This window comes from Arachis hypogaea, chromosome 10, assembly GCF_003086295.3.
Source record: "Arachis hypogaea cultivar Tifrunner chromosome 10, arahy.Tifrunner.gnm2.J5K5, whole genome shotgun sequence".
Classification (NCBI taxonomy): Eukaryota; Viridiplantae; Streptophyta; class Magnoliopsida; order Fabales; family Fabaceae; genus Arachis; species Arachis hypogaea.
The window spans coordinates 33,430,953-33,458,610 of record NC_092045.1 but is presented as its reverse complement, the minus strand read 5'-3'; the positions used below and the strand labels follow the sequence as shown (position 1 = coordinate 33,458,610).

Below are 27,658 nucleotides of genomic sequence, written 5' to 3'. Positions count from 1 at the left end.
AATTCTAACATGGAAAAGTTCATAAGCCAATTAGGGAACATAAATCAAATACACATAAAAGCTTCAGAGTAAACAAAAATAGAAGATAAACATAAATTATTGAACCTGGTACGAAGAAGTAATCCTAATGACTAAAAGAAATCCTAATCCTAAAACCTAAGAGAGATGAGAGAACCTCTCTCTCTAAAAACTACATCTAAAACCTAAAATTGTGAGTAATTCTGCATATCGCGCACGTCACGCGGCCGCGTCGTCCACGCGTTCGCGTCACCCAGCGTTTTTTGTACCACGCGTGCGCGTTGTCCACGCATTCGCGTCGTTCATGGAGCTTCTAATCCGCGTGGTTGCGTCAGGCACGCAAGCGCATCACTGTGACTTTTTCCATTTCACGCGGTCGCGTGATCCATGCGACCGCATGACTTCTCGCTGGTCATCTCCTCAATTCCTTGTGTTCCTTCCACTTTTGCACGCTTCCTCTTCATTCCTTACGCCATTCCTGCCCTATGAAGCCTGAAACACTTAGCACACAGATCACGGCATTGAATGGTACGAAGAAAAATAAAAACATACAACTAAAAGGTCTTTAGGAAGCAAGTTTTTAATCATAGAATATTTTTAGGAAGGAATTATAAATACATGCAAATCATATGAATAAGTGGGCAAAGACTTGATAAAACCACACAATTAAATACAATATGAATCATAAAATTGTGGTTTATCAACTTCTCCACACTTAAACATTAGCATGTCCTCATGCTAAGCTCAAGAGAAGCTAGAAAGGAGTGAAGACAGAATGGTAGGATGTGTGAAATGCAACCTATCTATATGAATGTGACTAAATGCAAAATGTTTCTACCTACTTGGTCAAGGTAAATAAATCTTTTAAGAACAGGCATGAACTGGATTTCACTAATTCAAATCATAAAAATGAAGTACAAATAACTTGCAAGAAGAAGATAGCTCATGAAAGCAGGGAGCATATAATTAAGCACTGAACCTTTAATGGTAGTGTATATCATTCTAACTCTCAAGTGTCTAGGGTCAATTCTCTCAATTCTCTACTAATCTTGCTTTCTATAGCTTGTTTTTCATCTAACAATCAGCAAAAAATTTAATGCACCAATACACAAATCAAGAGGTCTTTTAAAGATTGTAATGGGGTTAGGGTCAAGGTAGGATTGTATTTGGCCAAGTGGACTAAAATCTAAATCCTTAATTAACATAAACTTTCCACCTAACTTAGAACAATCCATATAATATAAAATCAATAACTACCCATTAACTGCGTTTACTACATATTTATGCATTCCAAGTTTTTAGTACAGACATATGCATTGCTATTGCCATTTACTTTGGGGCATTTTGTCCCCTTTTTATTTTTCTGCTCTTTTTTTTCTTTTCTTGTTTTTTTTTTTCTTTTTTTTTTTTCAATGCATATGATGAAGGTATTGAATGCATAAACATGTTCTTAACATTTTTCACATTTTCACACAAAGTCTAACATACTCAATTCCCAAACCAAACGTTTCCAAACCCACTTTCCCCACACTTAATTCATGAGCACTCTCACTAGTCTAAGCTAATCAAGGATTCAAATTAAGGATATTATTATTTTCCGCTTAGAGTTAGTGATGAGCTAAAGTAAAGATCAAAGGGTAAAATAGGCTCAACATTGGTTTGCAAAGGATAATAAAAGGTAAGGCCATATGGGTATGTAAGCTCAGTGAAACAAGGCCTCAATCATATAAGTGCATGCATACATCAAATAATAGAAATATAGAATTAAGCAAGACAACGATCACAATTTTAGAGAGAAAAACACACACTAAAAATAAAATATTGGTTGGTAAAATGCAACCAATCAAGTAGGCTCAAAATCTCCCTGGTTTTGTGTGTTCGAGCTCTAAATCATGTTCCAATATAATATTTCTTCAAACAAGTTTTAATAAAAGTTTAATTCAAATTAGTGAAATGCTATAGAGAGTTTTCTTGAAAAAGAGAATATTACTTTAACCAAGTAATGGTAATATATGCACAAATCAAACAAACATGCAAATGCATGAACTAATTTAAACGTTGGTGTTGAAACATGAAGGTACTAACCCACGGAGATCGGTATCGACCCATTTTGACGATCGGATTTCCTGTCGGTAAATAATTTATAAAAATATAATCGCGTTGTAAGTATAGCTTCTAAACCAACAGAAAATCCTTTTGTACAAACGTTTGGTTGTCACAAGTAACAAACCCAATAAAATTTATAAACCGAAGTATTCAAACCTCGGGTCGTCTTCTCAAGAAATTGCAGGGAGGTGTGTTTTACTATTGGTTATGGAAAACTGTGTTTTTGGGTTTTGAAAAAGTTTTGAACAGGAGAAATGGATTGTAGAAGTTGATAAATAAATAACGAAGAAATCTCTTGGCAAGGTATGAAAACTGGAAGTCTTATCCTAGTTATCCTTATCAATGGTGATGAGAATTATATTTCTGCTACCACTAAGTCAACCTCTAACTATGAAGGTCAGTTAAGTGGATAAATTAATTTAACACTTAAAGTCCTAGTCAACTCCTTAAGGAAAGACTAGAGTTATAGGAATCTAAATTAATTAGCAAGAATAACAATTATCAATCACGATGAGTTTGATAACTCAAGAGTTACCAATTAATCAACATGAACCAAGAATATGAAAAGCTAAATCAAAAACATAAATGTCTGGAATACCTTAAATTATATTGAATGGAGATGTCAATTCTAACATGGAAAAGTTCATAAGTCAATTGGGCAACATAAATCAAATACAAATAAAAGCTTCAAAGTAAACAAAAAAAGAAGAGAAACATAAATTATTGAACCTGGTACGAAGAAGCAATCCTAATGACTAAAAGAAATCCTAATCCTAAAACCTAAGAGAGAGGAGAGAACCTCTCTCTCTAAAAACTACATCTAAAACCTAAAATTGTGAATAATCATTCAATTATTTATTCTGCTCCACTCCCAGCCTCTAATCTGTGTTTTCTGGGCCGAGAACTTGGTTGAAATGTGGCCCAGAATATGTGCCAGTGACTTCTGTACTTCTGCAGATCACGCACGCCACGCGGCTGCGTCGTCCATGCATTCGCGTCACTCAGCGTTTTTCGTACCACGCATGCACGTCGTCCACACATTCGCGTCGTTTGTGCAGCTTCTAATCTACGCGGTCGCGTCAGGCACGCGAGCGCGTCACTGTGATTTTTTCCATTTCGCGAAGTAACGTGAGCCATGCGACCGCGTGACTTCTCGCTGGTCATCTCCTCAATTCCTTGTGTTCCTTCCACTTTTGCACGCTTCCTCTTCATTCGTTACACCATTCCTGCCCTATGAAGCCTGAAACACTTAGCACACAGATCACGGCATTGAATGGTACGAAGGAAAATAAAAACATACAACTAAAATGTCTTTAGGAAGCAAGTTTTTAATCATAGAATATTTTTAGAAGGAATTATAAATACATGCAAATCATATGAATAAGTGGGCAAAGACTTGATAAAACCACACAATTAAATACAATATGAATCATAAAATTGTGGTTTATCAACTTCTCCACACTTAAACATTAGCATGCCCTCATGCTAAGCTCAAGAGAAGCTATAAAGGAGTGAAGACAGAATGGTAGGATGTGTGAAATGCAACCTATCTATATGAATGTGACTAAATGAAAAATGTTTCTACCTACTTGGTCAAGGTAAATAAATCTTTCAAGAACAGCCATGAACTGGATTTCACTAATTCAAATCATAAAAATGATGTACGAATAACTTGCAAGAAGAAGATAGCTCATGAAAGCAGGGAACATAGAATTAAGCACTGAACCTTTAATGGTAGTGTATATCATTCTAACTCTCAAGTGTCTAGGGTCAATTCTCCCAATTCTCTACTAATCTTGCTTTCTATAGCTTGTTTTTCATCTAACAATCAGCAAAAAATTTAATGCAGCAATACACAAATCAAGAGGTCTTTTAATGGTTGTAATGGGGTTAGGGTCAAGGTAGGATTGTATTTGGCCAAGTGGACTAAAATCTAAATCCTTAATTAACATAAACTTTCCACCTAACTTAGAACAATCCATATAATATAAAATCAATAACTACCCATTAATTGCGTTTACTACATATTTATGCATTCCAAGTTTTTAGTACAGTACATATGCATTGCTATTGCTATTTACTTTGGGGCATTTTGTCCCCTTTTTATTTTTCTACTCTTTTTTTTCTTTTCTTGTTTCTTTTTTTCTTTTTTTTTTCAATGGATATGATGAAGGTATTGAATGCGTAAACATGTTCTTAACATTTTTCACATTTTCACACAAAGTCTAATATACTCAATTCCCAAACAAAAAGTTTTCAAACCCACTTTCCCCACACTTAATTCATGAGCACTCTCACTAGTCTAAGCTAATCAAGGATTCAAATTAAGGATATTATTGTTTTTCGCTTAGATTTAGTGATGAGCTAAAATAAAGAACAAGGGGTAAAATAGGCTCAACATTGGTTTGCAAAGGATAATAAAAGGTAAGGTCATATGGGTATGTAAGCTCAGTGAAACAAGGCCTCAATCATATAAGTGCATGCATACATCAAATAATAGAAATATAGAATTAAGCAAGACAAAGATCACAATTTTAGAGAGAAAAACACACACTAAAAATAAAATATTGGTTGGTAAAATGTAACCAATCAAGTAGGCTCAAAATCTCCCTGGTTTTGTGTGTTCGAGCTCTAAATCATGTTCCAATATAATATTTCTTCAAACAAGTTTTAATAAAAGTTTAATTCAAATTAGTGAAATGCTATAGAGAGTTTTCTTGAAAAAGAGAATATTACTTCAACCAAGTAATGGTAATATATGCACAAAATCAAGCAAACATGCAAATGCATGAACTAATTTAAACGTTGGTGTTGAAACATGAAGGTACTAACCCACGGAGATCGGTATCGACCCATTTTGACGATCGGATTTCCTGTCGGTAAATAATTTATAAAAATATAATCGCGTTGTAAGTATAGCTTCTAAACCAACAGAAAATCCTTTCGTACAAACGTTTGGTTGTCACAAGTAACAAACCAAATAAAATTTATAAACTGAAGTATTCAAACCTCGGGTCGTCTTCTCAAAAAATTGCAGGGAGGTGTGTTTTACTATTGGTTATGGAAAACAGTGTTTTTGGGTTTTGAAAAAGTTTTGAACAGGAGAAATGGATTGTAGAAGTTGATAAATAAATAACGAAGAAATCTCTTGGCAAGGTATGAAAACTGGAAGTCTTATCCTATTTATCCTTATCAATGGTGATGAGAATTATATTTCTGCTACCACTAAGTCAACCTCTAACTATGAAGGTCAGTTAAGTGGATAAATTAATTTAACACTTAAAGTCCTAGTCAACTCCTTAAGGAAAGACTAGAGTTATAGGAATCTAAATTAATTAGCAAGAATAACAATTATCAATCACGATGAGTTTGATAACTCAAGAGTTACCAATTAATCAACCAGAACCAAGAATATGAAAAGCTAAATCAAAAACATAAATGTCTGGAATACCTTAAATTATATTGAATGGAGATGTCAATTCTAACATGGAAAAGTTCATAAGTCAATTGGGCAACATAAATCAAATACAAATAAAAGCTTCAAAGTAAACAAAAAAAGAAGAGAAACATAATTTATTGAACCTGGTACGAAGAAGCAATCCTAATGACTAAAAAAAATCCTAATCCTAAAACCTAAGAGAGAGGAGAGAACCACTCTCTCTAAAAACTACATCTAAAACCTAAAATTGTGAGTAATCATTCAATTATTTATTCTGCTCCACTCCCAGCCTCTAATCTGTGTTTTCTGGGCCGAGAACTGGGTTGAAATGTTGCCCACAATATGTGCCAGCGAGTTCTATAATTCTGCAGATCATGCACGTCACACGGCCGCGTCATCCATGTGTTCGCGTCACTCAGTGTTTTTCGTACCACGCATGCGCGTCGTCCACACATTTGCGTCGTTTGTGCAGCTTCTAATCTGCGCGGTCGCGTCAGGCACGCGAGCGTGTCACTGTGATTTTTTCCATTTCGCGTAGTCTCCTGAGCCATGCAACCGCGTGACTTCTCGCTGGTCATCTCCTCAATTCCTTGTGTTCCTTCCACTTTTGCACGCTTCCTCTTCATTCCTTACGCCATTCCTGCCCTAAGAAGCCTGAAACACTTAGCACACAGATCACGGCATCAAATGGTACGAAGGAAAATAAAAACATACAACTAAAAGGTCTTTAGGAAGCAACTTTTCAATCATAGAATATTTTTAGGAAGGAATTGTAAATACATGCAAATCATATGAATAAGTGGGCGAAGACTTGATAAAACCACACAATTAAATACAATATGAATCATAAAATAGTGGTTTATCAACCTCCCCACACTTAAACATTAGCATGTCCTCATGCTAAGCTCTAGAGAAGCTATAAAGGAGTGAAGACAGAATGGTAGGATGTGTAAAATGCAACCTATCTATATAAATGTGACTAAATGCAAAATGTTTCTACCTACTTGGTCAAGGTAAATAAATCTTTCAAGAACAGGCATGAACTGGATTTTACTAATTCAAATCATAAAAATGAAGTACAAATAACTTGCAAGAAGAAGATAGCTCATGAAAGCAGGGAATATAGAATTAAGCACTGAACCCTTAATGGTAGTGTATATCATTCTAACTCTCAAGTGTCTAGGGTCAATTCTCTCAATTCTGTACTAATCTTGCCTTCTATAGCTTGCTTTTCATCTAACAATCAACAAAAAAATTAATGCACCAATACACAAATCAAGAGGTCTTTTAAGGGTTGTAATGGGGTTAGGGTCAAGGTAGGATTGTACTTGGCCAAGTGGACTAAAATTGGAATCCTGAATTAACATAAACTTTGCACCTAACTTAGGACAATCCATGTAATATAAAATCAATAACTACCCATTAACTGCGTTTACTACATATTTATGCATTCCAAGTTTTTAGTACAGTACATATGCATTGCTATTGCCATTTACTTTGGGGCATTTTGTCCTCTTTTTATTTTTCTGCTCTTTTTTTTCTTTTCTTGTTTCATTTTTTTCCTTTTTTTTCATTGCATATGATTAAGGTATTGAATGCATAAACATGTTCTTAACATTTTTCACATTTTTGCACAAAGTCTAACATACTCATTTCCCAAACCAAACGTTTCCAAACCCACTTTCCCCACACTTAATTCATGAGCACTCTCACTAGTCTAAGCTAATCAAGGATTCAAATTAAGGACATTATTATTTTCCGCTTAGAGTTAGTGATGAGCTAAAGTAAAGAACAAGGGGTAAAATAGGCTCAACATTGGTTTGCAAAGGATACTAAAAGGTAAGGGCTTATGGGTATGTAAGCTCAGTGAAACAAGGCCTCAATCATATAAGTGCATGCATACATCAAATAATGGAAATATAGAATTAAGCAAGACAAAGATCACAATTTTAGAGAGAAAAACACACACCAAAAATAAAATATTGGTTGGTAAAATGCAACCAATCAAGTAGGCTCAAAATCTCCCTGGTTTTGTGTGTTCGAGCTCTAAATCATGTTCTAATATAATATTTCTTCAAACAAGTTTTAATAAAAGTTTAATTCAATTTAGTAAAATGCTATAGAGAGTTTTCTTGAAAAAGAGAATATTAGTTCAACCAAGTAATGGTAATATATGCACAAAATCAAACAAACATGCGAATGCAACAACTAATTTAAACGTTGGTGTTGAGACAGGAAGGTACTAACCCACGGAGATTGGTATCGACCTCCCCACACTTAAAGAGTGCACCGTCCTCGGTGCATGCTAAGATATACAAGTGGAAGGGCTATTCTAACTGATGCCTTTCTCTATAGATTGTGCAGATTTGACTTGCTTGTCTCCCCATTAAGAAGATTTTTCTCTCTCTTTATGGTGGCCATCCTGAAAGAAGAGAAAAAGGAAGGAACGTAACCCAAGAATAAAGATAAGAACATAGATAAAATATGGGTGTCAATGCCAAATAATAAATGTCTCAATTACATGGGAGTTACAACATGCAAGTGAGAAAATAGTGGAAGCAAATGGCATATCAATAGTGCACAAGTTGCAACAGTGGGGAAGAGAGTGTGGGTAATGCAAGAAAGTGTAAGTGCCTATCAATGTAAAAGGAATATCAGTATTATAAAAATTAGCATTGACTTATGAATAATAATACCCAATTAGAATAAAACAAGTCATGAAGCACCAGAATAATTCAAGAAAAGATGAAATAGTTGAATAAGAGAATTTTAACACCAAAAAAAAGAAAGAAAGAAAGGAGGAAGAAAGAAATAAGAAGGGAAAGAAAAGATTTAGATATGGGGAAGAAAAAGATAAGATATTTGGCTAATTTGGATAAACTGTGCGCCGCTGCTGACGCGGACGCGTAAGTGACGTGTTCGCGTGGATAGCGCTTCAATGAATTGACGCAGACGCATCATCTATGTGGTCACGTGGATCAATTTGTGCCATTTGCACGAGGGCAGCCTTGCGGTCGCGCAACTCTCTATTTGAAACTCATATTGCCAAATCTTTGGGTGACGCGGTCGCGTGGTTAACGCGATCGCATGGATGGCCTAAATCTGAAAACGGCGCGGACGCGTGGGGCACGCGTACGTGTGGCAGGGCTTGTGCTTCTAGCACGAGTCCAGCCCAATTCTAGCTCAACTTTCGGCCATACGCCCGTTTTTACGTCGATTTTGAGGCACGCGTTCGCGTGGGTGACGCGGACGCGTGGGAGGCATTTTTCCCACATAACGCAGACGCGTCAGCGACGCGGTCGCGTGGACCAATTTGTGCCAAAGGCACACCTCCCGCCGCACTTTCGGATGACTCTCTGTTCAGTTTTCTTTTCTTCCGAATGCACTTGTGACGCGGACGCGTCAGCGACGCTTACGCGTCGCGTGCATGATTTTTTTGTTATTTTTTTATTATTTATAATGCAGTATGCGGAATGCAATGCTTAATATGAATGCTATGCATCATTCTAGGTTCAATCAAAACTCAAAAACAAACAAAATAGACTAGAATTAAAACTGAAAAAGGAACGATCATACCATGGTGGGTTGTCTCCCACCTAGCACTTTTAGTTAAAGTCCTTAAGTTGGACATTTGGCGAGCTCCTTGTTACGGTGGCTTGTGCTTGTATTCATCTAAGAATCTCCACCAGTGTTTGGAATGCCAGCATCCTTCGGGGTCCCAAACAAGGTATGTAAAGCCCTTAGGTGAATACAAACAGGCTTCAAGGTTCTCGGGGTGTTGAATGTCAGAATATATTCCAGGATCCCAAACTTTAACTTTACACCCGTCTTTGTTTTGATCTATATTTTTCTAGCTGGGTGATAAGTAATCTGAATTCCCACTGCAGTGACCAAACAGCTTCCGATATCCTTTCAATCGAGCTTGACACCAATCCTTGCACCTCGAATTGAAGTGTGAAACCTCATTGAATCTTGCATACTAGCGCTGAGTGAGAGTTATTTCCCTTTTGCTCTTAAAGCCGCAAAGAGCTCTAAGCTGGCCATCTGTTTCAAGCAAACCATATTCAAGTGGAAAAGTAAAGATGAAAGTCAAGAATTTTATCCAGTTGAAGTCTGTATTGGGTGGTAATGGCCTTGGGATAGGTGTTTCCAGTGGTTCTGCAAGCTTTACTCCCTTGTGGTCTTCTGTGAATTCCACCACTTCTTTGCAAACTTCTGCAACTTCAACTATATCTTGATCAAAGTCTTCGATATCTTCCTCATCACTTGAGTCATAATTGGGAGGTTGAGAAAAGTCTACCTCTGCATCATCTTCGTATTCACTTGGGGAAGATTCTTCTATCTCAAAGAATTCACTTGCGGATGCAAGTTCATTACTAGGGGAGCTTGACTTGTGATCATCATCATCAAGGAAACATGCGTCTTGGGTTACTCCATCCAATTCCTCATAGGATACCTGCTTTGGGGGTTGTGCACTATCCTCCTTAGCATCAATTGTAACGTCTTCGATGGAATTCTCCACAACTCTGGATTCTGGCGGAGGTTCGGCATCTCTTAAATCTTCAACCAACTCTTCTTTTTCTACAATGACAGCTTCCTCTACTTGTTCTAGCACGAAGTTATGCTCTACACTGTCCACTGGAGTTTCTAGTGTCTCCTTCATGCTACGTTCTTCATTGGATTCTCCACATGAAGCCATGGGGGTTTGTTGAGTGTACGAACGTTTGGAAGATAATTGATTTATTGCTTGCTCTAGTTGATAAAGGGTTGCATGAAATTGGTCTAATGATTCTTCGAAGCAAACCTGTGATTCTTGGCTTGATGGGTATGAACATGGTGCATAAGGGAGTGGTGGTTCTTGGGAGTAATTGGATTGGCGTTGGGGCGGGTAAGGGTCATATGATGGCGAATGGCAAAAAGAAGCTTGTGAGTATGGTGGTTCAAAGCTATGTTGAGAGGATGGTCTCTGAGCATAGGGTGGGGCTTGTTGGTAGCTACAAGGGTTTCCACCAAATCTATCAGTTCGGTATGCATTGTAGAATGGTCTCTGTTCATGATATCTTGGAAGGTGTTGTTGCCTCAAAGGTTGATCATATCCTCTTGGCTCCATCCATCTTTGATTGCTTAGACCTTGATGCATAGTCCTATTATAGCTTCCATTCCTTTCAACAAAAGTAGAACCAAAGTCAAAGTGAGAGGGGTGAGAATTCATAGTAGTTATTAGAAATAAGAAGGGAAAACAAAAACAAATAAACAAGTAAAAGAAAAATATTTACAATAACCAATAATAAGGCACACATTTGCAATTCCTCGGCAATGGCGCTATTTTGAAGAACTGAAGATTGATGGTTTAGAAGTTATAATAAATTCTTGTTGCAAGTATAGTTTCTAAACCAAGCAATCAACCTTTCTTACAAACGTTTGGTTGTCACAAGTAACAAACCGAATAAAATTCATTAACCGAAGTATTCAAACCTCGAGTCGTCTTCTCAAGGAATTATAGGGAGGTGTATTTTACTATCAGTTATGGAAAATAGTGTTTTTGGGTTTTGAAAAAGTTTTGAACAGGAGAAATGGATTGTAGAAATTAATAAATAAATAACGAAGAAATCTCTTGGCAAGGTATGAAACCTGGAAGTCCTATCCTAGTTATCCTTATCAATGGTGATGAGAATTATATTTCTACTACCACTAAGTCAACCTCAAACTATGAAGGTTAGTTAAGTGGATAAATTAATTTAACACCTAAAGTCCTAGTCAACTCCTTAAGGAAAGACTAGAGTTATAGGAATCTAAATTAATCAGTAAGAATAACAATTATCAATCACGATGAGTTTGATAACTCAAGAGTTACCAATTAATCAACCAGAACCAAGAATATGGAAAGCTAAATAAAAAACATAAATATCTGAAATACCTCAAATTATATTGAATGGAGATGTCAATTCTAACATGGAAAAGTTCATAAGCCAATTGGGCAACATAGATCACGACATCGAATGGTACGAAGGAAAATAAAAACATACAACTAAAAGGTCTTTAGGAAGCAAGTTTTCAATCATAGAATATTTTTAGGAAGGAATTATAAATACATGCAAATCATTTGAATAAGTAGGCGAAGACTTGACAAAACCACACAATTAAATACAATATGAATCATAAAATAGTGGTTTATCAAGTGCATTCACTAAGATCAAAGTCCAAAGAATTGTATGTACTCAATTCGCTCAGTGTTTAGGGTTTAACCACTCAATTCTCCTTTTTTTATGCTTTTCAAAGATTTGTAAGTCATCCAACAATCGACTAGTATTTAATGCATGAATAACAATTATCATGAGGTCTTTAGAGGGATGTAATGGGGCTAGGGTTTAGGTAGGATAAGATATGGTCAAGTGGACTTAAGGAATTGGTTCTTTGATTAGCTTAAATGTCCACCTAATCTTAGATCACCTATATACACATATTAGCATACCCTATTTACCCATTTTCTTTTCTCTTCTCTTTTTTTTTCTAACTCACCTCACTTATGCATTTTCTTTTCAAACATGGCATATGCATCCTTTATTTAGCTCTTTATTTCATACTTTGTTATGCACAAGGTTTTTTTTTAAATTGAACTATGAATGCATATGTCTTCATTAGTGAAATGCATGAGCTTTACTTAATTGCCAAAACTTTTTTTTTTTGAATTAATGCTTCTATCACCCATGTGTTCCCAGGTTCCCCCCACACTTAGAATTTACACACTAATCCACCCAAGCTAATCAAAAAGTAATTTAAGGACATCAATAGCTTTTTGCTTAAGGGAAGCAATGTGCTATTATCAGAACAAATGGGATTCATAGGCTCAAAGGGGGTTCACAAAGGTGCATGCAAGGGTTGGCCATATAGGTTAGTGAGGTTATCATCAAACATGGCCTCAATCATGCTAAATGCATTCAAACACAAATACAGGACATAAGGAATCATGCAAATCAATGATCACAATAAAAAAGGAGTAATAACCACACAAGAACAACATTATGGTTGAAAAGTGCAACCATCTATTACGGCTCAAAACTCACAACGTATGTTGTTTGAGCTTTTTCCCATGTTCTACAAACAGATTACTTCAAGCAAGTCAGAAAACACCACATTTCTTCAATTCAATCCATGGTACGTGGTGCACGGAATTGTGATACACAACTCCGATACAACTAACCAGCAAGTGCACTGGGTTGTCCAGGTAATACCTTACGTGAGTAAGGGTCGATCCCATGGAGATTGTTGGCTTGAAGCAAGCTATGGTCATTCTGTAAATCTCAATCGGGCAGATTCAGAATGTTATGAGAGTTTAGATAATTAAAAGATAAATAAAACATAAAATAAGATAGGGATACTTATGCAATTTATTGGTGGGAATTTCAGATAAGCGTATGGAAATGCTTTGTTGCTCCTGAACTTCTGCTTTCCTATTGCCTTCATCCAATTATTCATACTCCTTTTCATGGCAAGCTGTATGTTGGGGATCACCGTTGTCAATGGCTACCGTCCGTCCTCTCTGTGAAAATGGTCCGGCTACGGGTTACATATGGCTAATCATCTGTCGGTTCTCACTTGTGTTGGAATAAGATCCAAAGATCCTTTTGCGCACTGTCACTGCGCCCAATAGTCATGAGTTTGAAGCTCGTCACAGTCATCCCATCCCAGATCCTACTCGGAATACCACAAACAAGGTTTAGACTTTCCTGATCTCAAGAATACTGCCAATTGGTTCTAGCTTATACCACGAAGACTCTAATTTCACGAAATTGAAAGGCTCTGTTGTCAGGAGAGGCAATTATGCGTCGTGAACCAGGAACCCAAGAGATACACACTCAAGCTCTCGCAGATAGAACGAAAGTGGTTGTCAGGCACGCGTCCATAAGGGGGGTGATGATGAATGTCACGGATCATCACATCTATCAGGTTGAAGTACGAGTGAATATCTTAGAATAAGAATAAGCGTGAATTGAATAGAAAAACAATAGTACTTTGCATTGATTCATGAGGAACAGCAGAGCTCAACACCTTAATCTTTGAGGTGTAGAAACTTCACCGTTGAAAATACAAAAGTGATGAAGGTCCAGGCATGGCCGAATGGCCAGCCCCCAAAATGTGATCAAGAGATCAAAAGTGATCCAAAGATAGTCTCAAAAATGATCTAAAGATATAAATACAATAGTAAAAAGTCCTATTTATACTAAACTAGTTACTAGGGTTTACAGAAATAAGTAGATAGTGCAGAAATCCACTTCCGGGGCCCAATTGGTGTGTTATTGGGCTGAGCATTGAAGCTTTCATGTGCATAGGCTTTCCTTGGCGTTTTACTCTAGCTTTGGTGCCAGTTCTGGCATTTTACGCTAGAAAAAGGGTCTTTGACCGGCATTTAGACGCCAGTTCGAGCCATCAAATCTTGAGCAAAGTATGGAATATTATACATTCCTGGAAAGCCCAAGATGTCTACTTTCCAACGCAATTAAGAGCGCGCCGATTGGGCTTCTGTAGCTCTAGAAAATCCATTTCGTGTACAGGAGGGTTAGAATCCAACAGCATCTGCAGTCCTTTTTCAGCCTCTGAATCAGATTTTTGCTCAGATCCCTCAATTTCAGCTAGAAAATATCTGAAATCCCAGAAAAACACACAAACTAATAGTAAAGTCAAGAAATATGAATTTTGCATAAAAACTAATAAAAATATAATAAAAACTAACTAAAATATACTAGAAACTATGTAAAAACAATGTCAAAAAGCGTATAAATTATCCGCTCATCACAATACCAAACTTAAATTGTTTCTTGTCCCCAAGCAACTAAAAATAAAATAAGATAAGAATAAGAGAATATACTATAAATCCCAAAATATCAATGAAGCTTAGTTCCAATTAGATGAGCGGGGCTAGTAGCTTTTTGCTTCTAAATAGTTTCGGCATCTCACTTTTTCCTGTGAAGTTCAGAATGATTGGCATCTATAGGAACTTAGAATTAAGATAGTGCTATTGACTCTCCTAGTTTAGTATGTTGATTCTGAACACAACTACTTTATGAGTCTTGGTCGTGGCCCTAAGAACTTTGTTTTCCAGTATTACCACCGGATACATAAATGCCACAGACACATAACTGGGTGAACCTTTTTACATTATGACTCAGCTTTGCTAAAGTCCCCAGTTAGAGGTGTCCAGAGTTCTTGAGCACACTCTTTTTGCTTTGGATCACGACTTTGACCACTCAGTTTCAAGCTTTTCACTTGGACCTTCATGCCACAAGCACATGGTTAGGGACAGCTTAATTTAGCCGCTTAGGCCAGGATTTTGTTCCTTTGGGCCCTCCTATCCATTAATGCTCAAAGCCTTGGATCTTTTTTACCCTTGCCTTTTGGTTTTAAGGGCTATTGGCTTTTTCTGCTTACTTTTTCTTTTTTTTTTCTTTTTTCTTTTAATTTTTGCCACTTTTTTTTTGCAAGCTTTGTTATTCACTGCTTTTTCTTGCTTCAAGAATCAATTTTATGATTTTTCAGATCATCAATAACATTTCTCTTTTTTTTTCATCATTCTTTCAAGAGCCAACAAATTTAACATTCATAAACTTCACTATCAAAAATATGCACTGTTCAAGCATTCATTCAGAAAATAAAAAGTATTGCCATCACATCAAAATAATTAAACTAATTTCAAGATAAAATTTGAAATTCATGTACTTCATGTTCTTTTGTAATTAGGAACATTTTTCATTTAAGAAAGGTGAATGATTCATGGAATTATTCATAGCTTTAAGACATAGACACTAGACACTAATGATCATGTAATGAAGCTAAAACATAGTCAAATATAAAGCATAAAAATCAAAAAATAGAAAAATAAGAACAAGGAAATTAAAGAACGGGTCCACCTTAGTGATGGCAGCTAGTTCTTCCTCTTGAAGATCTTATGGAGTGCTTGAGCTTCTCAATGTCTCTTCCTTGCCTTTGTTGCTCTTCCCTCATGGATCTTTGGTGCTCCATCCTTAGTTGCTCCATGTTAGAACTCAAATCTCCTAAGGAGGTGTTGAGTTTCTCCCAATAGTTGTGTGGAGGAAAATGCATCCCTTGAGGTATCTCAGGGATTTCTTGATGAGGAACTTTCTCATGTGCTTGTTGAGGTCCATGAGTGGGCTCTCTTGTTTGCTCCATCCTCTTTTTGGTGATGGGCTTTTGAGATGAATCTTTCCATCTCCCATGACTCGGAGGTGAAAGCAATTTCCTTCCCTTTCCTCTTCCTTAAGGTTTCTCCAGCCTTAGGTGCCATTAATGGTTATAGAAAAACAAAAAAGCAAGGCTTTTTCCACTCCAAACTTAAAAGGTTTGCTCGTCCTCGAGCAAAAGAAGAAAGAAAAGAGGAGAAGAAGAAGAAATAGAGGAGATAGAAGTGTGTGAAGGGTTCGGCCAAGGGGGTTTTAGTGGGTTAAGATGTGTGAAATTGAAGGTTTTAAGGAGGGCTATATCTAGCGAAAGAGAGGGGTGGGTGGCCGAATGGAAGTGGGTCAGTTTGGGAGGGAAATGGTTTGAATTTGAATGGTAAGGTAGGTAGGGTTTGATGGTGGGATTTTTGGGGAAGAGTGGATGGATGTGAGTGGTGAAGAGATTGTGGGGAAGAGGGTAGGATTTGATAGGTGAATAGTGGTTTGGGAAGAGTGTTATAGAAAGGTGTGAAGAGGAGAGATAGTGAGTTGAGGTAGGTGGGGATCCTGTGGGGTCCATAGATCCTGAGGTGTCAAGGATTTTGCATCCCTGCACCTTGCTGGCATTAAATGCCCCTCTGTGTGCCTTTCTGGCGTTTAAATGCCAGGTTGCTGCCCTTTTCTGGCGTTTAAACGCCAGTCTGCTGCCTTTTCTGGCATTTAAACGCCCATTTTAATACCTTTACTGGCATTTAAATGCCAGACTGCTGCCCATTTTTGGCGTTTAAACGCCCAGAATGGTGCCAGGCTGGGCGTTGAACGCCCATTTTGGTATCCTAACGCCAGTAAGCTCGTCCTTCAGGGTGTGCCATTTTTTATGCTGTTTTTTATTTTTCTTTAATTTTTGCAGTTATTTTTGTGACTCCACATGATCATGATCCTAAAGAAAACATAAATAACATAGATAAATAATATAAAATTGGGTTGCCTCCCAATAAGCACTTCTTTAATGTCAATAGCTTGACAGTGAGCTCTTTTCAGAGCTTTACAGATGCTCAGAGCATGATTGTGGCCTCCAACACCAAACTTAGAGTTTGAGTGTGGGGGCTCTGTCTGACTCTGTTTTAAGAGAAGCTTTTCATGCTTCTTCTCCATGTTTACAAAAGAAGATCCTTGAGCCTTAAATATAAGGTAGTCCTCATTCAATTGAAGGACTAACTCTCCTCTGTCCACATTAATCACAGCCCTTGCTGTGGCTAGGAAGGGTCTTCCAAGGATGATGGATTCATCCTCATCCTTCCCAATGTCTAGGATTATGAAGTCAGCAGGGATGTAAAGGCCTTCAACCTTCACTAGGACATCCTCTACAAGTCCATAAGCTTTTTTCATTACTTTGTCTGCCATCTCTAGTGAGATTATTGTAGCTTGTACCTCAAAGATCCCTAGTTTCTCCATTACAAAGAGTGGCATGAGGTTGATACCTGACCCCATGTCACACAGAGCCTTTTCAATGGTCATGGTGCCTATGGTGCAAGGTATTAAGAACTTTCCAGGATCCAGTTTCTTTTGAGGCAATGTCTGCTGAATCCATGTATTAAGTTTATTGATGAGCAATGGAGGTTCATCCTCCCAAGTCTCATTACCAAATAACTTGGCATTCAGCTTCATGATTGCTCCTAGATATTGAGCAATTTTCTCTTCAATAGTAACTTCATCTTCTTCAGAAGAAGAATATTCTTCAGAGCTCATGAATGGTAATAAGAAGCACAGTGGAATCTCTATGGTCTTTGTATGAGCCTCAGATTCCTTTGGTTCCCCATTAGGGAATTTCTTATTGATCAGTGGACGTCCATTAAGGTCTTCCTCAATGGAAATCACGCCATCTTCCTCCTCTATAGGTTCGGCCATTTTGGTCATATTAATGGCCTTGCACTCTCTCTTTGGATTCTCTTCTGTATTGCTTGGGAGAGTACTAAGAGGAGTTTCAGTGACTCTTTTACTCAGCTGACCCTTTTGTGTCTCCAAATTTCTGATAGAGGACCTTGTTTCATTTATGAAACTGAGAGTGGCTTTAGATAGATCAGAGACCATGTTTGCTAAGCCAGAGAGGCTCTGCTTAGAATTCTCTGTATGTTGATGAGAAGATGATGGGAAAGGTTTGCTATTGCCAAACCTATTTCTCCAACCATTATTATTATTGAAACCTTGTTGAGGCTTCTGTTGATCCTTGCATGAAAAATTTGGGTGATTTCTCCATGAAGGATTATAGGTGTTTTCATAGGCTTCTCCCATGTAATTCACCTCTTCCATTGCAGGATTCTCAGGGTCATAAGCTTCTCCTTCAGAGGAGGCTTCTTTAGCATTGTCGGATGCAGCTTGCAATCCAGTCAGATTCTGAGAAATTATATTGACTTACTGAGTCAGTATTTTGTTCTGAGCCAATATGGCATTCAGAGTATCAATCTCAAGAACTCCTTTCTTTTGAGTCATCCTATTATTCATAGGATTTCTTTCAGAAGTGTACATGAACTGATTATTTGCAACCATCTCAATGAGTTCCTGGGCTTCTGCAGGGGTTTTCAGATGAAGAGATCCACCAGCAGAATGGTCCAATGATATTTTTGACAACTCAGACAGACCATCATAGAATATACATATGCTCCATTCTGGAAGCATGTCAGAAGGACACCTTTTGGTTAATTGCTTGTATCTTTTCCAAGCTTCATAAAGGGCTTCACCTTCCTTCTGTTTGAAGGTTTGGACTTCCACTCTAAGCTTGCTCATCTTTTGAGGTGGAAAGAATTTGGTCAAGAAAGCATTGACCAACTTGTCCCAAGAGTTCAGGCATTTTCTAGGTTGTGACTCCAACCATGTCCTAGCTATATCTCTTACAGCAAAAGGGAAAAGCATAAGTCTGTAGACCTCGGGATCAACCCCATTGGTCTTAACGGTATCATAGATTTGCAGGACTTCAGCTAAGAATTGATGAGGATCTTCCGATGGAAGTCCATGAAACATGCAATTCTGTTGCATTAGAGAAGCTAATTGAGGCTTAAGCTCAAAGTTGTTTGCTCCAATGGTAGGAATTGAGATGCTTCTTCCATAGAAGTTGGAAGTTGGTGCAGTATAGTCACCAAGCATCTTCCTTGCACCTCCGCCATTGTTATTGGGTTTAGCCATGTCTTCTTCTTTTTCAAAAACTTATGTCAGGTCCTCTTCAGAGTCCTTTCAGGTTTAGGATCAGCTTCAACAAGAATATCTTTATCCTTGTTCCTGCTCATATGAAAAAGAAGAGAACAGAAAAGAAGAGGATTCCTCTATGTCACAGTATAGAGATTCCTTTATGTGAGTAGAAGAAGAAAAAAATAGAAGAATGAGGTTGAGGGAGAGAAAGGGTTTGAATTATGAGTAGAAGAGAAGTATTAGTAGATAAATAAAATAAATAGAAAGAGATGAGAGAGAGGGAATTCGAATATTAAATAAAAGAAAAAGGAAAAATATTTTTGTTTTTATTTTAAAAATTAGTTAATATTCGAAAATTAAGAAAAGGAATAAAATAAAATTAGTGTTTGAAACAATTAGTTAATTAAAAAGGTTTTTGAAAAAGAGGAAGGTGATTTTCGAAAATGAGAAGTGAAAAAGTAGTTAGGTGTTTTGTAAAGATAAGAAATAGTAAGTTTGAAAAGATAAGAAGTCAGAAAAAGATTTTGAAATTAAAATTTGAAAAGATATGATTTGAAAAAGATTTGATTTTAAAATTGATGACTTGACTAACAAGAAATTACAAGATATGATTCTAAAATTTAAAGATTGAACCTTTCTTAACAAGAAAGTAACAAACTTGAAATTTTTTGAATCAAATCCTTAAATGTTAGTAAAGTTTTCGAAAATATGAGATGGAAATAGGAAAAATATTTTGAAAATCAATTTTAAAATTTTCAAAAATACTAAGAAGAAAAATGAAAAGATTTGATTTTTGAAAAAGATTTGAAAAGAAAGAATTTTTAAATTGAAATTTTGACTTGACTAACAAGAAACAACTAAATTTTAAAAATCTTTGACTAAGTCAACCCAAAATTTCAAATTTTATGAGTGAAATAAGGAAAAGATATTTTTTATTTTTTTTGAATTTTAATGAAGAAAGAGAAAAACAACAAAAAGACTCAAGACAAAAATTTTGGATCAAAACCAATGATGCATGCAAGAACACTTTGAATGTCAAGATGAACACCAAGAACACTTTGAAGATCAAGATGAACATCAAGAACTTATTTTTGAAAATTTTTTTGAAAAGAATGACATGCAAGACACCAAACTTAAAAATTTTTAAACTTTTGATTCTAAGAATCCGAAAATGCATATGAAAAATAAGAAAAAACACAAAACAAGAAAATTTTAAGATCAAACAAGGAACCTTTATCAAGAACAACTTGAAGATCATGAAGAACACAATGCATGAGATTTTTCGAAAATCTTGGGAAAATTTGAAAACATGCAATTGACACTGATAAACCACTATTTTATGGTTTATCTTGTGCTCAATTTAGTGGTTTTTATCAAGCCTTTGCCCACTTATTCATATGATTTGCATGGTTTTACATTCTCTTTCCTGATTTTGTGCTATGATTGAAAGCATGTTTCTTTGGTTTTAATTTAGTTAATTTTAAATCCTCTCTTATTATCATTCGATGCCTTGATATGTGTGTTAAGTGATTTCAAGGATTACAGGGCAAGAATAGCTTAGAGGATGGAAAGGAAGCATGCAAAAGTGGAAGGAATACAAGAAGTTGAAGAAACTGCTAAGCTGTCTAGCCTGACCTCTTTGCACTCAAGCGGTCATAACTTGAGCTATACAGGTCCAAATAACGCGGTTCCACTTACGTTGGAAAGCTAACGTCCGGGGCTTCGATTTGATATATAATTCACTATAGTGGCTGTACATATAGGTGACGCGAACGCGCGCTTCACGTGGACGCGTCTCATCTGTGAATCTCATTCCACGCAAATGCGTGGATGACGCCTTCACGTCACTTGGCCGCGACCTGTTCGGACCAGAAAGCGCTGGAAGTGACTTCTGGGCTGTTTTTGATGCAGTTCTCAGCCCAGAAAACATAGATTAGAGGCTGGGAGTGGAGCAGAATCAGATGATGCATTCATAACTCACAATTTTAAGTTTTAGATGTAGTTTTTAGAGAGAGATGCTCTCTCCTCTCTCCTAGGATTTAGGATTAGGATTTTTAGAAATTAGGATTTATCTCATCTTTATATCAGGTTCAATATTCCTTTATTTTGACTTCTCTTCTACTTTGAGATACTTTAATGCTTTTATTTGTATTTGATTTATGTTGCCCAATTGGCTTATGACTATTTTTCATGTTAGATTTGACTGCTTTGAATGAATGTTATTTGAGGTATTCCAGATATTTATGATTTTTATTTAGCTTTTTATATTATTGGCTTTAATTGATTAACTGGAAGCTCTTGAGTTATCAACTATTCATGATTGATTGTTATGTCGGCTAATTAACTGGAATTCCACTAACTCTAGTCTTTCCTTAGGAGTTGGCTAGGACTTGGGAAATCTAACCAATTGGTTCACTTGACTTTCCCTTGCTTACGCAAAGGTTAACTAAGTGGGGTTAACTTCCATTCTTATAGGAGTAACTAGGATAGGACTTCCGAATCTTCATATCTTGCCAAGAGTTTATTTTATAGTCAATTATTTATTTTATTTGTCCTTTAATTTACTTGTTCCCCACTTTCAAAACCCCAATTTACAAAACCCATAACCAATAATAAGAACATACCTCCCTGCAATTCCTTGAGAAGACGACCCGAGGTTTGAATACTCGGTTATCAATTTTAAAAGGGTTTGTTACTTGTGACAACCAAAACGTTTGTAAGAAAGGTTGATTGCTTGGTTTAGAAACTATACTTGCAACGAGAATTTATTATAACTTCTAAACCATCAATCTTCAGTTCTTCAGACACCAAACGTAGGATTTGACACCAGACTCAAATAAGAAACACAAAATATTTTTTGGGTTTTTTTATTTTATTAAAAATTTTTTTTGAAATATATTATTATTTAAAAAAAGCTTCTTGAAAAGAAAATAAAAGTTCAAACAAGAAAGAAAAGTTACACAATCTAAGCAACAAGATGAACCGTCAGTTGTCCAAACTCGAACAATCCCCGACAACGGCGCTAAAAACTTGGTGCACGGAATTGTGATACACAACTCCGATACAACTAACCAGCAAGTACACTGGGTCGTCCAAGTAATACTTTACGTGAGTAAGGGTCGATCCCACGGAGATTGTCGGCTTGAAGCAAGCTATGGTCATCCTATAAATCTTAGTCGGGCAGATTCAGAATGTTATGAAAGTTTAGATAATTAAAAGATAAATAAAACATAAAATAAGATAGGGATACTTATGCAATTCATTGGTGGAAATTTCAGATAAGCGTATGGAGATGCTTTGTTGCTCCTGAACTTCTGCTTTCCTATTGCCTTCATCCAATCATTCATACTCCTTTCCATGGCAAGCTGTATGTTGGGGGATCACCGTTGTCAATGGCTACCGTCCGTTCTCTCAATGAAAATGGTCCGGCTACGGGTTACATAGGGCTAATCATCTGTCGATTCTCACTTGTGTTGGAATAAGATCCAATGATCCTTTTGCGCACTATCACTGCGCCCAACAGTCATGAGTTTGAAGCTCGTCACAGTCATCCCATCCCAGATCCTACTCGGAATACCACAGACAAAGTTTAGACTTTCCGGATCTCAAGAATGCTGCCAATTGGTTCTAGCTTATACCACGAAGACTCTGATTTCACAAAATTGAAAGGCTCTGTTGTCAAGAGAGGCAATCATGTGTCGTGAACCAGGAACCCAAGAGATACACACTCAAGCTCTCGCAGATAGAACGGAAGTGGTTGTTAGGCACGTGTTCATAAGGGGAGATGATGATGAGTGTCACGGATCATCACATCCATCAGGTTGATTTATGAGTGAATATCTTAGAATAAGAATAAGCGTGAATTGAATAAAAACAATAGTACTTTGCATTGATTCATGAGGAACGGTAGAGCTCCACACCTTAATCTATGAGGTGTAGAAACTCCACCATTGAAAATACAAAAGTGATGAAGGTCCAGGCATGGCCGAATGGCCAGCCCCCAAAACATGATCAAGAGATCAAAAGTGATCCAAAGATAGTCTCAAAAATGATCTAAAGATATAAATACAATAGTAAAAAGTCCTATTTATACTAAACTAGTTACTAGGGTTTACAGAAATAAGTAGATAGTGCAGAAATTCACTTCTGGGGCCCACTTGGTGTGTGCTTGGGCTGAGCATTGAAGCTTTCACGTGCATAGGCTTTCCTTGGCGTTTTACTCAAACTTTGGTGCCAGTTCTGGCGTTTTACGCCAGAAAAGGGTCTCTGACCGGCGTTTAGACGCCAGTTTAGGCCATCAAATCTTGGGTAAAATATAGATTATTATACATTGCTGGAAAGCCCAAGATGTCTACTTTCCAACGCAATTAAGAGTGTACCAATTGGGCTTCTGTAGCTCTAGAAAATCCATTTCGCGTACAGGAGGGTCAAAATCCAACAGCATCTGCAGTCCTTTTTCAGCCTCTGAATCAGATTTTTGCTCAGATCCCTCAATTTCAGCCAGAAAATATCTGCAATCACAGAAAAATACACAAACTCATAGTAAAGTCCTGAAATGTGAATTTTCCATAAAAACTAATAAAAATATAATAAAAACTAAGTAAAATATACTAAAATTTATATAAAAACAATGTCAAAATGTGTATAAATTATCCTCTCATCAATACGCCCTAGAAAAGATCTCATGGACATTCCTTGGTGTTTCAACAACATATATATTCTATCATGCAACATGAAAATAATAACTACTGAGGATCCATACGACAGAGAAATATTTACAACTAACCAAGCGAAATGTAAAAAAATTAATAAAACTACTCAAAACGAGGAAAAGTACTACAAAAAAAAAACATTGCAAAAGTATCTTGAAAGGAGAAATTTTTATCCCCCTTGGAATCATAGATCCTCCCCCACACTTAGTATGTGCACGGTCCTCCGTGCATGCTTATGCTCCGGGGAAGTGAAGAAGGGGGCCACCTTCAGCTGGTGGACTTGGAAGTAGGTTGATCAACCGCATCATACTCCTCCCCAGCTGGCTCGGATGAGGATCAAGGAATTGGGCCGGGGTCTCTTCCTTCTAACCTTGCCGCTATCCACTAGAAACACTTTTGCTCCAAATGCTCCTTATAGTGGATATCGTGCAAGATGTCTTCAAACAATTCGGGAAGAGGACGGAGAATGGGTAAAGCAGTTGATGAGGTTGGTAGACTTGGTGGTGGTGCTGTGGGTGTCTTCCTCTTTGAGGGGGTGGTTAATTTTTCCAAATCACCCTAGGGATGAACATGTTGCCTTTAGGAACCATGAACATGATATCTTACGGACGCCATTCTACCCCTGCTGCTTTTGCTATTTGCAACGATTCAATAAAATATTTATTTGAATTGGTGGGTACATGTATCAATACCCAATACAATGAATTTTGTTATGATGAGGATAACCAGAATTCGAATCACTTTTGAATTTATTTCAAATTCCATTGATATGATAACATCGATATCATATCATTCAAAATCAAATCTAATATCAATAAACTTTTTTATTAACTATATATTTTTTTCACTAGGTAAATCGAATTTTTTGTCCTTTAATGAGTCGATATGTATTCACATCACCATCGATGGAAAAGGAATGCTGACGTTCTTTTTCTCAATCAGTTTCCATATCAATGTGCGTAATAAAGGCATAATGGCTATGCTCTTTCCCTCCATGATAGCTGATGCACCACTATTTCGTGGCACATCTTGTGCTTAATTGAGTGGATTTTATCCACTAATCTCACACTTATTTATTGAATTCGCATGTTTTACATTTTCCTTCCTGATTTTGTGCTATGATTGACAACATGTTTCTTTGGTCTTAATTTAGCTAATTTTATTCCCCTCTCATTACCATTCAATGCCTTGATATGTCTGTTAAGTGTTTTAAGAGATTACAGGGTAGGAATGGCGCAGAGGATGGAAAAGAAGCATGCAAAAGTGGAAGGAATACAAGAAGCTGAAGGAACTGCAAAGCTGTCAGCCTTGACCTCTTTGCACTCATTCGATCATAACTTGATCTACAGAGGTCTAAATGAGGTGATCTCAGTTGCATTGGAAAGCTAATATCTGGGGCTTTGCAACGATATACAATTTTCCATATTTGGTCTGGCGTTTAAGGGAGCGCACACGCAAAGCACGCGTACGCGTGGATAGTGCGCAGACAAGCGACACGTACGCGCGCATGAGCCATGTGATGTACGTATCAGAAATTGTCCCCAGCAATTTTGGGCTATTTTTGACCCAGTTCTCAGCCCAGAAAACACATATTAGAGGCTGCAGAGTGGGGAAATCCATTCATCATTCATTCACTTCTCATTCACACAATTTAGGTTTTAGATGTAGTTTTTGGAGAGAGAGGCTCTCTCCTCTCTATTAGGTTTTAGGATTTAGGATTTCTCTTCTACTTTTATTTGCCTTGATATTCTAGTTTATTGATTTCCCTTGTTAATTACTTTAGTTTATGAATTCTCATGCTAGATTCATTTGCTATTTAATACAATTTGAGGTATTTCAGATTTATTGCTTCTTTTACTATTTGTTATTGATTGATGTTTGCAATTGGTTGTTTGGATTTAATATTCCTAGCTAGTTTTCTATGTTTTTATGTTATACCCTCCAAATACTTGACAAAATGCTTAGAAGGATATTAGAGTAGGCTTCTATGTTCTTGGCTTGGTTGAGTAATTGGTGACACTTGAGTTATCAAACTCCTTTATTGATTGATAATTGAAAGTTGCTGATTGATTTGGATTCCACTAAAGCTAGTCTTTCCTTAGGGTTTGACTAGGACTTGAGGAATCAAATTGATTAGTCCACTTGACTTTCCTTCATTCGTTGAGGGTTAACTAAGTGGGAGCAATGAACAATTATCATCACAATTGATAAGGATAACTAGGATAGGATTTCCAGTTCTCATACCTTGCCAATAGCTTTTCTAGTCATTTGATTTTCATTATCATTTACTATTCTTGCTTCTTATCTTAAAAAATCCCAAAACACACTTTTTCATAACCAATTATAAGCATACTTCCCTGCAATTCCTTAAGAGACAACCCGAGGTTTAAATACTTCGGTTATCAATTTTATTAGGGGTTTGTTACTTGTGACAAACAATCTTTTGTACGAAAGAATTCTTGTTGGTTTAGAAACTATACTTTCAACGAGAATTTATTTGTGAACTCTAGACCACACAAAAATCCGTTCGTCAAAATGGCGCTGTTACTGGGGAATTACAAATGTGTGCCTTATTATTGGTTATTGTAAATATTTGCTTTTTGCTTGTTTGCTAGTTTTCGTTAGTTTTAGGACTTTGTTGCTTTTTTGCTAGTTTTTGTTTTTATTTTATTTAACTACTATAAATTCTCACGCATTTGGCTAAGAGTTTAGTTCAAATTATGTTGTAGGGAATGGAGGCTACAATGAGAATATGCATCAAGGTTGGAACAATCAAGGTTGGGAGGAGCCGCAAGGATTTGATCAACCTTTTTGGCAACAACCTTCACCAACATACTATAACCAAGAGCCATTCCAAGAAGCATATCAAGATGACGGCTATGGTGAGCCTGAGTGGTTAAAGTCATGATCCAAAGCAAAAGAGTGTGCTTAAGAACTCTGGACACCTCTAATTGGGGACTCTAGCAAAGCTAAGTCACAATCTAAAAAGGTTCACCCAGTTATGTGTCTGTGGCATTTATGTATCCGGTGGTAATACTGGAAAACAAAGTGCTTAGGGCCACGGCCAAGACTCATAAAGTATCTGTGTTCAAGAATCAACATACTAAACTAGGAGAATCAATAATACTATCTGAATTCTGAGTTCCTATGGATGCCAATCATTCTGAATTTCAAAGGATAAAGTGAGATGCCAAAACTGTTCAGAAGCAAAAAGCTACTAGCCCCGCTCATCTAATTAGAATCTGAGCTTCACTTAAAACTTTGAGATATTATTGCTTCTTAATTTCTTTTTATCCTATTTTATTTATCTAGTTGCTTGGGGACAAACAACAGTTTAAGTTTGGTGTTGTGATGAGCGGATATTTTATACATTTTTTGGGGGTAATTTCATGTAGATTTTAGTATGTTTTAGTTAGTTTTTAGTATAATTTTATTTATTTTTAGGCAAAATTCATATTTCTGGACTCTACTATGAGTTTGTGTATTTTTCTATAATTTCAGGTATTTTCTGGCCGAAATTGAGGGAGCTGAGCAAAAATCTGATTTAGGCTGAAAAAGGACTGCTGATGCTGTTGGATTTTGACCTCCCTACACTCGGAATAGATTTTTTGAAGCTACAGAAGTCCAATTGGCACGCTATTAATTGGGCTGGAAAGTAGACATCCAGGGCTTTCCAGCAATATATAATAGTCCATACTTTGCGTGAAGATAGATGACGTAAAATGGCATTCAACGCCAGTTCCATGTTGTAGTCTGGCGTTCAGCGCCAGAAACAGGTTGCAAGTTGGAGTTCAACGCCAGAAACATGTTACAACCTGGCGTTCAACTCCAGAAACAGCCCAAGCACGTGAGAAGCTTAAGTCTCAGCCCCAGCACACACCAAGTGGGCCCCAGAAGTGGATTTCTGCACCAATTATCTTAGTTTACTCATTTTCTGTAAACCTAGGTTATTAGTTTAGTATTTAAACAACTTTTAGAGACTTATTTTGGATCTCATGACATTTTTAGATCTGAATTTTATACTCTTT

The 27,658-nt window shown here is 36.9% G+C and overlaps 1 non-coding gene across 1 annotated transcript; it reads left to right on the top strand.

Moving 5' to 3' along the window:
* Window positions 1-18,405: 18,405 nt before the first annotated feature.
* LOC112718672 (small nucleolar RNA R71) lies at window positions 18,406-18,513 on the top strand. Its single transcript, XR_003161002.1, has one exon. It is a non-coding gene; the product is annotated as a small nucleolar RNA R71 (small nucleolar RNA).
* The last annotated feature ends 9,145 nt before the right edge of the window (window positions 18,514-27,658 follow it).